This window comes from Haemaphysalis longicornis, unplaced genomic scaffold, assembly GCF_048455015.1.
Source record: "Haemaphysalis longicornis isolate Haplotype H1 unplaced genomic scaffold, Haemaphysalis longicornis Haplotype H1 scaffold_14, whole genome shotgun sequence".
Classification (NCBI taxonomy): Eukaryota; Metazoa; Arthropoda; class Arachnida; order Ixodida; family Ixodidae; genus Haemaphysalis; species Haemaphysalis longicornis.
In genome coordinates this window covers 48,245,091-48,261,425 of record NW_027526245.1, presented here as the reverse complement: position 1 = coordinate 48,261,425, position 16,335 = coordinate 48,245,091, and positions in this window count along the sequence as shown.

Sequence of the window (16,335 nt, the reverse complement as noted above, 5' to 3'; positions counted from 1 at the left end):
GAGACTATAGCACGTCCAGCGCAACCTCAACAAACGTGGGCCCAGCCGCACCGCTTCATCGACCGCCTATAACACCAACATCAACCGCCCAATCAGCTCACGATAGAAAGCAACTGACAGTACATTGTAGTGACAAACTGTTGCATGGACATCATCATCATCATCATCATCACCACCACCAGCCTATCTACGACCACTGCAGGGCAAAAGCCTCTCCTTTTATCTCCAATAATATCGGTCTTATTCCAAATGCGACCAATTTACCCTGGCAAAGCCCTTGATCTCATCTGCCCATCTAACTTTCATCCGTCCCTGCCACAATTGCCTTCTCCGGGTGAGCCCATGACCTTGCCAGCCTTGTACCACCAGCCGACGGTCCGTACAAACCTCCGCGCTCCCCGCCGTTACCCGTTACACGCCCAACGCCTATCACGTACCGTATACCCACACCCCAGTTCCCGTTCAACTCATGAGTCTGCGTGCCTCATTCGGCAGGCTGAAACCTCCTCACTCCCCTAAATCACATTCTTCACCCCATCTATCAGCGCCCTGGCTGTCCTTCTTGTCCCACCTTTTCTTCTTACCCATCCATCCCCCATTCTTATTGGGACTGCACCCCGCCATCTCTTGACCCATCCCTCGCCTCATCGCCTCCTGGGAGCTCTATCTCCCTCCCCCGCCTACGGTAAACATCCAGTAAGCCCAGGAAGCTCTCTGCAAACATGTGCACCGGATCCACACGAACATTCTGGAGTACTACGTGGATCCGGTAAATTGAAGTTTCAATTAGGACCTGGACGTGGGTACTGTGGAAAATAAAGTTTGCTCTCTCTTTTACTCTCTAGAGATCCGCTTTGTTACCCTTCATGACCAACGGTTACCATTGCCCTAGCATTACATGTCTGGCCTACGTCCATTTCTTCTTAATTTCCACTAATGTCCTTAACACGCATTTGTTAGCTAACCCACTCCACTCTCTGCTTGTGCCTCAATCTTACACATATCATCTTCCATTCTATTGCTCGCTGAGTCTTCAATTTAAGTTGAACCTACTTGGCGAGCCTCCAGGTTTCTGCCCCGTAGGTGAGTACCGGTGAGATGCAGTGGTTATACTGTCTCCTTCAGGGACATTGGTACGCTACCATTCATTATCTGAGAATTCATGTCGAATGCAGTCAACCACATTCCTATGCGTCTGATTATCTCTGCCTCGTGGTGGGGATCCTTGGTCACAAATGTCGAAGTGGATATATTTGCCTACCACTTCCACAGCATTGCAACCTATCTCAAACCGCTGTGCTGTCCAGAAGTTATTGATCATTACTTCGGTTTTCTGAATATTAATTTTCAGGCCCACGGTTCCACTATGGTTGTTCAGCACGGTAAGGATGCTTTGCAAATTGTCCCCGATTAACTTCACAAGGCCACGTCATCAACAAATCTCAGGTTACTGAGGTATTCTCCATTAAATCTTACTCCCACCTGTTCGTAATCTAATGTTCTGAATATTTCTTGTAAAAATGCTGTGAATAACATTGGAGAGATTGTGTCTCCGTGTCTGACGCCTTTTCTTATAGGTATTTTACTGCTGTCTTTATGGAGGATGATGTTAGCTGTCGACACATTGTAAATAACCTCTAGTATTTTTCGTCTGCACCCTGGCTGCGTAGTGCCTGGATGACTGCTGAGGTTTCCACAGAGTAAAATGCTTTCTCATAATGCATAAAGGATATATATACGGGTTCAGTATACGTGATCGTATGAATATGCTCCATTGTTGAATAGCCTTTATGAAACTCTGCTTGTTCTTTAGGTTGACTGAAATCTAAAGTGGCAGAGGCTCTGTCAGTTATTGACTGACAGTGATTGTAGGCGACTGGCAGTAAGCTGATGGGCCTGTAATTTTTGAAGTCCTCCAAGTCACCTTTCTTATGTATTAGGATGATGTTCGCGTTCTTCCAATATTCTCGTACACTTGCGGACATTAGGCATTGCGTGTCCTCCAAACGGTAGCGGCGCAAGTGGACGTGGAGGACCCCAAATGGGGAGCATAAAAATGAAATAGACGTCATATTACGAGAAAAACCTGGAAACGGGCAGGATGTGGAAGTGCTCGGAAAGGTAAGGTTTAGTGACTATGGTAGGGTAATATCACGAATTAGGGTAGATTTGAGGAGGGGCCCTAACGAGCTTGTACAAAAGAAGCCGAGCAATGAGCTGCCAGTAGGACATAAAGCTGAAGAATTCATGATATTCGGCTCCTACCAAGGAAGCAGAGTTTACGACACAGGAAGCCAGCGACAATCTTACACGCGTTATCACGGAGCGTGCAGTAGGAGTCGGGGCAAGATGGCTAGGCAGAATGCTGGCAAACTTTCTAAGGAGACTAAATATCTAATTTGTAAACGGCAAGCCATGACAATCTCCACCTCAGCCGACCGAATAGAACTAGTGGAGCTTTCGAAGTTAATAAATAAACGAAAGACAGCTGACATACGAAAGTATAATCTGGAGAAGATTGAATACGCTGTAAAGAACGGAGGCAGCCTCAAAACAGTGAAGAGTCATCTACGCGTGAGGAAAAATCAGATGTATGCACTTCAAGACAAGCAAGGTAATCTCATCACAAATAGCGATAAAGTGGGCGCCGCGCCAGCGACGCCAGTGCTCCTTCCACAAACGCCCACACACCTTCCAAAAATGTGCCATAGCGCCTAATTCACGATAACAAGTCCGGAGGTGGCTTCTTTATGTTCTTTCCGTGCAATACGGCGCGATGTTCATTCATTCTAGCGCCCTCCCGCTAATTCGAACTCCGCTAAAGTCAAACAATTTTATTGCCGCCTTCGAGTTAGAATTAACGAGCCCTTACTGTACCATGTTAAGACTGCACTCATTCGGATTAATTCCTCCACCACACGTGCAACAAATGAGATCAGAAAACACGCACTGCAACAGCCTTTTTAATCCTCATAGCCGCATATCAAAGCAATCAACGTTTAGCCAGCCCCACAAAACACACTGCTCGGTTCCCTAAAGCAATTGAGATCGTACATCGATTTTGAAATAACTTCTGCAGCCCTCACTGTTATACTGGAAGATAACTGTTGATTCTGCGACACAGCAAACTACACTTAGTAATGGCAAATGATATCCTAAACCAAATACTGCAATGACTTCTTCTGTTTCTCATAACTACACGTAAAAGCAATCAACCATGAGCAAGTTACCTAACACACACAGGTTGCTCAGTTAACAAGAGAAATAAGTCTTAATAAAGCGAACAAACAGAATGTCTGGGGTTCTCTACTGTCTGGAGGAGTTGCTTGCTCCTGCAGCTATGTAAACACCGCTACTTAAGCTAAATGCCGCAGTTCACAAAGGCTGAAAGGTGCAAAAGCGGCACTGACGAATAGCTGACAGCATTACACATCTACAATGGACTCGATACTAGATAGGTCACAGTCGGAGTATGTCATCTTCATACAGAAGTATTATAAAAGTTTGAACATCCGCACTTGCTCCACTGTCTCCCCTGATCTTTGTTCCGGTGCTGAGAACATTCTGAACAGCGTTTGTGCAATGCTTGGGTGCTATTCAAGAAGGCCCGAGATTCAGCGCAACTCGGGAAACACGAGCTCTAGCGACGCCCAGGTAACGTAATGATCATATTTTGAGGCGAAATTCAAGTGCTTTAAAAATGCAAATTATGCTATTTGCTGATTATTGGGGTGACGCAACCAGTCCAGGGCAGCGCGTTCCAAGGAGGCGCGAGTAGGGCATGGCGGGTTTATCAGTGTTGTCTATCGTTCCCCTGCTGCACTGGTCGCTACTGCAGGGGCAAGCAAATCCAACAACATTACTTCAGCCCGCTTTTATTTTATGAAGCTGTATTTCACTACAACGTTCATTTATTATTTTATTTTAAGCGTTACTACGAGCTTTTTGTTTGAAATTCGCCGTCCAAAGCAGCAGTTTCTGCCCATTTCTGCCGTCGGTGGAAAACAATGCAATCACGTGAGTAACGCCGACTGGCAAAAAAAGAAAGCGGCTGATGGAAACGCGCCAAATTCAAAGTAATTGCTGCCCGGTATTATCGAAACCCTCTGGCCGCTTTCACATAGGAAATTTCCTAGAAACACTTCAATCTCCTCACGTGAGTTGAAGGAGAAAGTTTGGCAATACCTAATAACAACTGATATATTGTACTTGCCGTACTTATTAACAACTTAACTTTGCACTTGCGGTAATTCTTAACTGATATATGGCACTTGCGTATTTTTTCTCGCTTTTAATTTTGTTTTTTGGCATACATTTCGGTATTACTTCGACCGGCTTATTTGCTGCTATACCTTGTTTGCGTCAGATTCTTCTCTTTCATTTCGTAGTGAACCCCTCAGCAACAAGACTGGCTCACAGCACACCCTCCCTATAATCGGGTTTCTGCGAGGCTAGTGTGCACCTGTCATTCTCATATACCATCCCGCTCACGCATCACGAATTATTCTGCAACGTTTATTTTGCAATTCACAGTTTTGTCAATTTTCAAAACGCACCGAATTCGCTCTTCGAAGCTCTCAATTGTGGGAGAGTCACCGAATTGGCCATGGCCTACGAAGAAAGGAACAGCAACAACCACAGCTTTTCAAATTTGTTATCTTTATTTCTCTTTGCTCTTCACAGCTCTTGTTCGACTAAGCGCTGCACAGACGTTGGTTTTTAATGGACTCTATACCTTCGATCTCCTTCTGCAGCTCCACGCTGCTTCTTTCGGTCTTTGTCTTCCCTTCACAAGGTTTTTATGCATCGCTTCCAGCCAGACGACAAAAACCGTGGACAAAACCCGTTGAAATGCGTAAAGATCTCCTCCGATAATAGACACACGGCGTCGGTTATACTACCTTGCGAGTGAAGTTTTCGCAAGGATGGTGTGAGACGTAACGCCTCAGGAAAATCGTCTGCCACGCTGAGAATAAATGAAGCGCATGATCATGCAACGCCACATTGGAATGTTTTGCTAGCAGACGATAACTAAAGCACGGCCACTCGATGGAAAACTTCTTTCTATCGAGTGGTCGCGACTGAAGCGTACGCCCTGGCTGCAGACGGATAACCGCATGGTAGATACTGCATAAGCCATGTCCTGCTAACCATCCAAAAACAGGCGAAAAACTTGTCTGCAGTAATCCGATAGAGCGCACACACCGGCTCACTGACGACTGAGGGCGGTCACTGGTGCAGTCGCTACCAACGCTTAGGTGGAAAGTGTCCCTCGCGTAAAACCGCAGCGCACGCAACAATTGCTCCTCGGAAGTAATGGAGCGAAAGCCGCCTCAAAGTCGTCGCAGAGGGGGTCGAGCGCCAGATGGCTGCACAGTCTATGCACAGTACTCTCGAGACAGCAAAAGGACTTGTAGTTCCTTCTCCGCTAAAGAAAAAACTCTACCGGGATAGGTATATGCCTGCTACGGCGACCGTGAACAAGTATCGACGCCGCAGCAGCCACCAAAACGAGCGTCAGAAGTTCGCCTCGGCCGTTCAATATTTCTCCCGAGTTTCTTCCGAGTTCTCGAGTCAATCACACACACCCAGCCAATTCGTGGGCCCCACACAACTATGGCTGCCATGGCGTTCACATCGCCGATGGAGTAGCGTCACAGCCACGAAGTCACTTGCATTTGCTGCTCGGGCAGCAAAGCTTAGCGGAAAACAATGAACGAATGACGTCCCCAGGCCACCGTCAGTCAAATACTGCCACAGTACAGGGGGGGGGGGGGGGTGCATGCGGAGGGGATCAGTCCGAACGGAGTGCTCGGTCTAGAGCGACGCTAGGAGCAACCAAGACAACAAGGTTTTCCCACGGCAGCCGTATTCAGACGCATACCAAACACAATCGACGATTGATGAAACACCTTCAACGTCTAAAGCGCACTCGTAAAATGTTGAAACACGCTCATCACACGCTAAATTGGGGCCATGTCTGATACTACGCCCGCCGTCGCATGAAAAAAAAAGCCGGTCACGTTTGACATTTGGAGAAGGGCGCGTTCCTTTCGCTACAAAAACTGCTTCGCTTACTTGGTTTAGGCTTCCGCTGTGCTGCGCTGCAGCCATCCTAAAACCACGTAGCAAACGCATTTCAGTGTAAGACGAGACCACCGAGAAAATTGGAGCCGCCCCGCGCCGCGTTTACGGGACGGAGCTTTAAAGGAAGGCTTGGGCCAGGCCGGAGTTTTAAAAAGAATACCTGGGGTTATCTCTTTTGCATAACGGAGTGCATATTGCAGCTCAATTCTAGACGGTGCCGCACACGGATGATCGTGCCAGCTGTGTGTTTTCAACGTGAGCGGCCTCAACTGGACGCGCTGATAATACTAAGCATGCTTCGCGCGATTTCGCCGGTGTCGCTTGAGGTTTATCGGATCCAGTACTATCACTATTTTGTTAACTCCAGCAGCTAGGAACTCCGGACCGAGCTATGACGGGGATTCTGCAATAGCTGATTGATTGATTAATTGTAGGGTTTAACGCAACGACGCAACGCAGGTGGTGAGGCGCGCCGTAGTATAGGGCTACGGATTAATTTTGACCACCTGGGGATCTTTACCGTGTGCCGAAATCTCGAACACACGGGCATTTTTGCTTTTCGCCTCCATCAGAAAAGCAGCCGGGGCGGCCGATTCTGCAATAGCGCCCCTGAGCTGTTGGCAGCTCTTCACTCCGTAGCACCTTTACATTTGCCAGCCTAAATGTGGCATTTCTGGCTTCTACACCTCGTTTTATCTATGCCCATATAGGCTCAATGGGAGTAAGCTCACAATGGTAGGGCGGGAGCCGAAGCACAGTATATCTGGCCCTTTCAGCTGTACCGTGGATACGATACATGATGTATCGTGTCTTCGCAGAGGCTACATGTCCGAGGAGCTCCATTTTAAGCATTTCTTTTCCTCCTAAGCATGTCCTTTGCACGGCAGCCAGTCCTGAACGACCTTTTTACTAGAAGTCGTCGGCACTGCTTCTTCCAGCCGCAAGTGGTATGAGGCATTGTGCATGACAATTACACTACCTTGTGGCAGTTGTGGCAAACCTTCCCCAAACCGCGATTCTAAGCGCGTGCCGTCCATCTCCTCGTGCTAGTCGCCCGTCTTTGTACCCCGAAAACATCCAGGCAACCGCTGACAAAACCGTACTCTCTGCCGATGTGCGTTAGAATCAGGCGCAGTCCTTTCCCTAAGGACTGCTTCAAACCTGTCATCAGAGCACGCATGAAGGCGTGGTGGTGGGAAGCAACTGTCGTTTCCGCCTAGCACGCGGGGGCGTCACAGAATTTCCATCGCTCTTTTTCATCTTCTTCCCGTCCATCACCAAGCTCAGCCTGCCTCCAAAGAGATCGCTCACTGTCACAGCCGTTTCTTCAACGCTGTGCTCTGGGTAAACATGCCGCAAGCGAACGTATGCGTTCCGGGTCGTGTCCTGTCCGCAGCGGCCGATGACACGGCAGCTTTTGTTTTTCTTGTGCCATCGGCGTGGCGTGGATGGCAATGCCCCACAATCCTCAGTCGGGAACGATAAAGGACATTCAGATGCGACTTCTTCAGGCTCCATGGGGGGCAAGGTGCCAGGAGTGCATAAAAACGGAAGCAAGCGCTTGTGGGAAAACCCGGAACAGCAGAAATTCACCATTAGCAATATAGCTGAAACTCACGACTCCAGCTGACGAATAAGTTCTTTCATGCGTTGCATTATAACAACCAAATAAAGAATTTTAGCTAAGGTTTATATGTCCGCTCATAATGAAGGCGTCCTGAAGAACAACTACTTTTCGGCACGGACGCATTAAGAAACGTTTGGCTCCGAGCGCAGCCTGCAGGTTCAAGGCGGTCGGCCAAGACGTCATTTTGATAGAGCGATATCATTTGCATGTAGGGGGATCTCTGACTAGGCGACGCCGCTTTTTGCTTGACGCTTATCCCCTTATACAAAGCTTCGTAGCTGTGGTGGTGATGAACAAAATGACCGCGGCCACAATGCATTGCCAAGTGGTACAGTGAAATGCCCATCCCGACCTGGCTACGCAGTCATTCCTCTCGTGATAAACGCCGGGAATTGAACCTTGGCCAACGGCTTGTGACGCAATGTGGCCGCCCACGGTAGAGCCATTTCTGTTTTATTCGTCCTCCGCGGCGTGGGCGGAGGCACGACAGTGGTGGTGGTGAAACATCATTCATTTTAAGTGGGGTAGGTTCGCGCTCCCAAGCGGGAGAAGCCCTAAGTCAGCGCTCCTGCGGCGGCTGCAGTCCTGTGTGCCCGTTCCGACAACTGTCGCTCATCTTCTGGGGCCAAGCTGCACAGTGCCGCCGCCCATTGCTCGTCGGTTGAAATTCAAATACAGAGGTGGGATGGTGAGCAAGCACAGGTGATGTAGAACAGTTTTGGAAGTTCGTGCAGTGTTGGCATGTTGGAGGATATACGGTGGGATGACATACGGAAAGTAAGCGGGTGGGGGGGGGGGTTGTCTGTAGTTTCTGCCCGTAGGGCTTCTGGAGCCGTGGCCTTGGTGTGGACGCACATCTGCCAACACAGGGGGGTTGAAAAAGTTCACCGTACTGCCCCTGGATGGGCTCTGGATCACGAGGTGAGGGCTGCGGTGCCCGAAGGGTGTGTTCTCTCGCAGTAGCCTGTGATTTCGGATTTCTGTCGAGCCCTGCTTGAGATGGCGTGCTTAATAGTAAAGTCGAATCTAGAAACTTCTAGTCAGTCTGTGTTATGCTGAGGGCGGATGTTGAGATTCAGCCACCGGCTTAGCTTCTGCACGCCCGTTGGCAGTCTCTATACCCATGAAGAGATTCTTTCACAGTTGCAGACGTCGTTGTCAGAGCGAAGGCCATTTCGTCGGCTTCGAGGATGTTTGTAGTCTTCATGGCCGCGTTACTAGCGACATCGCGTCAACCACCGATGACGCTTACTTCTAGGGCCATCGCGAGCTACTGCGGCGTTATCTCGTAGTGGCTCGCCGCAGCGGATCACGTCTTGTGGGGCACCCTCGCGATGGCGCCTTCTACCTCACACATTCGTCATACCCATAACGAGGCCGCCGATGAGAGAACCACAAAATCCTATGAGCGGGGGCCTAAGAGCTGTGCTGTAAATACGTTTCATTAGGGCTGTGAACTGTGACTTTTTTCGTAATATAAGCATCCATGCGACGGACCACTTCTTCCGCGCTGAACGACAAAATCATTTGTACGCCGTGATCGCTGCTGGTCACCATGTTATCCCTCTATTCAGGGGTGGAAAAAGGATATTTGTATCTCCGCTTCAGAGATTGGGGTTTGATGGCAATCTATCAAAATATGAAGAGCTGTGGCTTGGATAGTGGACTTGCAGTTGGCAGGACATTAAGTAGAAAAGATGCGCTGGAATCGAACTTGGGAAGAGAAAGTATTGCTTTGGGGTAGGGGGAGTAACCATTTTCATCTTAGAGTCGACGATGAGGAAACGGAAGTATCGTAGTTCAGACCGGTAAAATTCCGTTATATTGTGCAATGTTTCAAAATAGATGGACCAGGCGATGTCATCGGTATCCTGGAGCAAATGAGCAAACTCTTGTCACTCAGGAAAGGCCATGAGATAAGATTCAGTTCATTTTCAAACCGGCGTTGTTGCGATAGTAACCTTAACGTTCAGTTATCGCCCTCCCATCTAACAAGCTTCTGCAGGCATTTTGGCAGTCAGTGATGATGATGTGGTTATTTATATTGATACGCGGTTCTTTATATTGATCATTGAGAACATGCAGAAAACTGCTGAACGCCTTATTAGCCAGCACCCAAACCGTTTGCCTTGATGGGGTCTCATGTAAGTAAGTGGAGCTGTTTTCTATTCTGTAATGCGCTTCGGCTGACTTGACCAACTCGCGATTCTTCTGTTCGAGATACTTGTTTTGAACTGGGTATGCTATTCTCGAAAAATTGAAGCACTGTCGCGAAGCAGCTCCACGTGGTGCTTGACAAGTTGAAGGATACTTTCATTATGTATTCGCACACTCACGTGTAAATATTGAATTATTGTAGAGGGCACGACGCAGCGCTTCAGGTGGAAAGCAGGCGTATTTGCAGTTTTCCACACTGTGGCAACACCTATGTTGAAAGGTCCTATAGCGATTACAGCATTACAGCAGCGATTGAGTGCAGGATGTATCTTTCTTTTGGCAGTACTTTTTAATGCGGTGCCTAGGGTGACTCTGAACAGATAAACTATACTTTTATCATACTATACTATAGTCAAAATCATAGGTACATCATTCGGGCGGCTGGAAATGAAAAATGTTACTAAACTCTATCGGAAGAAACAGTGTACCGCTGGAATTTAAACACGTCCCTTGCTAACGTGCGGATCCGGAGCACCCGATTACAGGAGTGACTCTAGCAGTTATTTGTCCAGTTGGGCGATTTTATTAAAGGGGTTGGTGATTTTTAAAAAAGAGAAAATACAAGAAAAATATGCTGCGCGACGGTTACATTGCCCTACTTAACTGGAAGCTTGAGCTTTTTGGCGGGATTGTACTTCATCTAATGATACACCGCTCAGACTAACTGCATGGAGATAAAGGTGGTCCCAAAGGTAGCCATTCAGAAGAATTTCTGCTCCTTAGAGTTTCAAACGCTATTTTTTCGCTGGGTACTTGTTTAAATGACAACTGAAAAATGAATGGTGAACTTTACCAGTATTAAGCCTGCAGGATCAAAGCCTCCACCTACCAAAAGGCGCTGTTCTTTCTTTTTTTGTTGTAGTTGTGCGGTCAAGAACATGGCCGTCACTTTGCAACAATACACGTCAGATTGGATGGGTTTCAACCAGAATCTGCTCACTAGCATTTCAGTTCTCTACCAACTTCACTATCTCCACCCCTAGAGAGCATGAAACGTTGTCATTGCTCATGTTTCTCTTTAGTGATTGGGAATTTGCCGTAAATCACGAGTTTTTACTGTAATTTATTTGTTTTGCAAATTTTATAAACTAATATTTGTAATGGTAACAGTTTTCAAATACTGTGTCGCACGTGACACCGCAATATGATGGCACGTGATGAGAACAGGGTAAATTGGCCATGCAGAACCATAATTCGAGAGAAGCTGTGGCGTGTGCGAGTCTTCTTGCTGATGTATTTCTCTCTTTAAAAATAAGAACTCCAACATAAGAGACGCATACGTTATGTAATCGAAAGGAAGTCCACTGCAGCAAGTCGCGCTAAAGAATAAATAGATGACATCAAAGAAACAGGTGGAGATACCATGTAAAAGTAGACAACTTTTTATCATATCACGACGCTATCGCCTTCCAAGAACGGAAGTAGTCCTAAATGTCCGGAAAATGTTTTTTAAGAGGCGGGCTATTCAAATATACCACAAAAGTTTCACAGATGTATGCGCAGTTCCTGTTTTGCCTGTCTACGAAGGATCCTCTAGTCAATGAGCTGTACCCACACAGTAGTTATTCTTTATTATTTCAAAGGGTTTGTTTTAAATTTACAAAAGGTAATGTTGAAATTTCATTACATTTTTTAACAGACATCATTATCATCATGAGCCCGTCTGCGCGCACTGCAGAAGCAAGAACTCTCCTATAGATCTCCAATTATGCCCGTCCTGTTTTACCTGCGACTAATTTATCCGCGCAAACGTCTTAATCTCATCTGCCCACCTAACTTTATGCCGCCCCCTGCAATGCTTGCCTTCTGTAGGGATCTACTCTGCTAACCCTAATGACCAACGGTTATCGTGCTTTCGCATTACATGCCATCCCTACGCCAATCTCTTCTTCTTAATTTCTACTAATATGTCCTGAACACGCGTTCGTTCTCTGACCGAGTCCGCTCTCTTATTGTTCCTTACGATTAGGGCTACCACCTTTCGTTTCATTGCTTGCTGAGTCGTTCTCAATTTAAGTTGAATCTTTTAGTGAGCCTCCAAGTTTCTTGCCGGTGGGTGAGTACCGGTAAGTTGCAGCTGTTATACACTTTCTTCGTCAGGGACAATATTGTCTGATAATGCCTGCCTAGTTACTAGTAAACTCTACCCAATTCTGATCCTTCTAATTATCTCTGCCTCATGGTTAGGACCCGGGGTCGCTACTTGACCTAAGTAGATATATTCCCTCACCACTTCCACTGCCTCCACACCTATCTCAAGCTGCTGTGGTCTCCCAGGCTCGGATTCCCCTGAACCGGAGTCCGGGCATACTCCCGCAAACCCACTCCTCTTCTAAATGGCAATAAACTGCGTTCCACTACCACCTCCAGGGCGCTTTAGAGGAAAAACACAAAGCACTGATTTTAACCAAGTCTGTCTTTTCTCCCCGTGAGCACCTAGAATGAAAAGCGTTCGCACATTTTTCGGGAAACTTCTTTACTCAGCTTGGAAGTTGCTCAAAACCGGTTGGATATCTTATTTAGCTTATCCGTGGGTGACTGGGAACAAAATAATGCCATTCTGACTCGAAACGCAACGGAACCAGTATTGGTATTGGTTTCGTCAATCGGATCAGTATACATACTTTCGCTAGAACAAAAGGCTTAGTAGCTTGCTGCACGGCAGCGCTAAGAAAATGGTTTAGCTCGAATAATAAGGACAACGTAAATATTTTTTTTGTTGCACAATAGATAATATCGATGCCAGGGATAATATTGTGTTTAATATTACCTCAACAAATTAGTTCCCTTCCACTCTGTGAAGAAGGATGACCTGCAAAGCTAAATGCAGTCCACGTATTGCACGAAACAAAGCACTTTTGTGGTAATTTGCGATGGAGCACACTTCCTAGCCACTTCCGATGCAGCACACGCCTTATTAGTTGAACAAATATCTGAAGGATACAAGCTTTGTTCTTGCAATCTAGGAGCTGCCTGTCTCCCCCCCACGTCGTAAACATCTGACTGTTTGTGTAACCCACAAACACCATCCGCTCTACCACTGAGGACTCCGAACAGGTCCCATTCGGCCGTTTAAAGTCCGCGTTTAAACCTCGCACCAGCACAACGGACATGTCATGTATCAGCATTGGCATGAATCCGATAGCTGCACGAGTACGCTCCCCCCCCCCCCCCTTCTCCCTTCTACTGTTTTCCACTACAAACCTACGCATAACCAGGCAACCGTTTATGTGCTCGCGCTTAGAAGTGACAGCGCGGTCGAAAATATCTCCTAAAAACCCTCTGAAGAAGTTAGTTTGGCCACGTTGGCTTTGCAAGCGGGCAAGTTGCTGTTCAACCGGGAGGGATTCGCCGCTTCTCGACGAGCTGAACTGAAGGCGGTAAAGCGGCGCCAGCAGCTTTCCTTTGTTTTTGCCCCCATTCGTGCTTGTGTTGTTCCAACGCTTTAATTCTTGCTCTTCTTCCTCCAAACGAAGGAAATGCATCCGTGCAATAGCGATTTAAAACCTGGAAGCCCTTGAGCACCATTCTCGCGTACAAACATGTGGCGGCCCGGTTCCATATCTCCTCGTACGCATCTTACTGTCTGTGTAAGATGTCTGTGTAACACATTCCAAACACTCGATAAATGAGTACAGCCGACTAAACGCATTGAGCCATGTATTTTAGCATTCTAAATCTCCCACCAGCACAACTGGCGTTTCATCGGTAGTGCCATGAAGTCTGGCTGTGTGTGCATGCCCCCCTTTTTCCACCCGCATTCCGTGCACTCCTAAACTGGCAATCGGTGATGGCGTATACTTAGGCGTGAAAGACACCGTCGAGAATACCGCTTTTGATGCATTGCAACCTGAAACAAATATGGGCTCACGCCGGCGTTCTAACTGGGCAAGTTTCTTTTCAACCGGGCGGGATTCGCAGCTACGTGGCGAAGTGAAATTTGAGCGGAAACGGCGGCGGCTGGTTTCGGTCGTTTTAGGGGGCAGCCCTTGTTAGCCGTTACCGGGGCTTCGGAGGATCGACGTCTCTTTATGGCCGCGTAAGCGAGTGAGTGAGCGCAGCAGCGACGAAAGAAAGAAAACGGAGAGGAACGTCTAGTGAAGGGTTAGGTGGAGTACGACACTTGCAGCTACGGTGTCATCTCTCCCACTGTCTTTCCCTCACACGTCTCAAGCGTCGCCACCAAGCAGCGTGCTCCCTCCGATAGTTTCCGCAGACGCTGTTTCATTCTCCACAAGTCCAAACCACGTGACATTTGCGTGGGAGGTTCAAACACGATTTTTAACATGCTGGGCGGCGTCAGCGGCGCACTGCGTGGTAGCAGCAGAGTAGCGCACGTCGCCGTGCGTTCTCTGTTCATGGGAACACTCCTTTAGACGCACCAGAATTGCGCGGTGACCGAGAAAAGTGCAGCTCGCGCTGCGGAGCACAAAGTTTATAACGGGGTTTTTTTATTCGCCAGCGCATTTTTGACGCCCATCCGTGCTCCTGTTTATTTTTCGCAATCATCGGATAACCGCACTACCACCATTTGTTGCCGACTGCGCAACTTCCAAAAGGAGCATCGGTGGAGGCGAGGGGGAAATTGTTGTGAAAGACGTGTCAGTGGTGGTGAGGAGAAGCCCCGGAGCGGCGCCGAGTAAATCGATGACACCGGAATGAAAACTGGGGGGGGAGGGAAGTGGGGGTTGGCCATATACTGCTTCGCAGTAAAAACAAGGCTGGTCTTTGTATGTCTTTCCTCGATAATATCAAATATTTCTTTTGGGATGGTTCAATAAATTTGTATTGTTTAGCACGCCACCCAAGCCATATGTGGTGTCGGTGTGAGCTTTTCCAGTGTGATATTCTGTGCTTTTATTGCCGTATTTTTAAGTTTTGAAAAGCGAAGCTTTCAATGCCTCTTTTCCGCCATAGCCGTAATGCTAAAACGCACTGGAAAAAAAACTAATTTTACTCAAACCTTTTCAACAAAAGACGCATAATGTTCTACATTAGGATGATGATGAAACGCGAACGTCCTTAAAAAACAAACGGTCCCCACGACTGGAATCGAACCTGGGTCTCTCACGCTATGAATAGTCGTTTAGCCGATTGCGCCATTATGACACGGTCGATGTAGCTTGAATTTTTTCTTTGCTTGAGGTTGCATTAATAAACATTTTCCCTTTTAAACATGATTCTCTTACAAAGACAGATTTCATAAGATTTTAAATATTTGGCCGAAAATCAGTGCTCTTTTTCGGTTCATTGCTTGTTATACTTGGTCTTTCCTGCCAAATCACAATAAAATTTTGGTTCGGAAATCAGTGCACTTTTCGGTTTTTTGCCTTTTATACTTAATCTTGCCTGTCAAATCACAATGAATGAATAATGAATCACAAAGAAGATATAAAACCTCGTCCGCTTCAACAGCACTTCAGTGGGAGCGGCGGCACACCAGCAATGCCGCTGAGACATGCGTGGCCTATCTTGCAGGTTTGTTATTATGCTCCTTTACCTCATTATTGTTCTGGCAATCCATTTTTGATTGTGCTGCCGCTCCCAGCGAATTGTTTTGATATGCTGTTCGCGTTGTGGACACAATTGGTGCTAATGCTTTTCGGGGACGTTGAACTCAATCCCGGATCACCTGTTGAGGAAATGCTTGAGGCAATGTTAAAGACACAAACTCAAATATTGATTTATTGATTGTAGGGGTTTAACGCACCGACACAACGCAGGCGATGATGCGCACCGTAGTTGAGGACTCTGGATTAATTTTGACCACCTGGGGATCTTTAACGTGCACCGAAATCTCGTACACACGGGCGTTTTTGCTTTTCGCCTCCATCAGAAAAGCGGCCGCCACGGCCGGGAAGCGAACCCGCGACCTCGTGCTCAGCAGCGCAACGCCTTAGCCACTGAGCCACCGCGGCGGGTCACAAACGCAAACATAAGCTAGGTTAACTCACAAAGAAGAAAAATTCGAACCCTTGTCTGAATATGCTGCTAAGATCAGTAACCTTGACATTGCTGTTAAAAACCTCTAGCGAACGATTGAAGAACAGCAAGAAAGGTTAATCGAATTGGAAGACAAGGCTCGAAGAAATAATCTCCTTGTTTTTGGTGTCACTGAAACTGATGAGGAAATACGACAGGACATTGAAGAGAAAGTATTAAAAAACATACTTTCAACGCGCCTTGGTGTTACAGTGTCCTCAGTAGAAATAATTTACCGCGTTGGCCAGAAGAAAAGCAAACAGGACAGACCAGTAATTGTAAGATTTTACGAGTAGAATGAAATGATGGCCATATTTCAGAACTGCAAAACATTGAAAGGTACTAATATCAGTGTCTCCGACGACTACTCAAAAGAAATGTCAGAAAAAAGAAAATCCCTTTGGCGCTCGGCTCTTGACGAT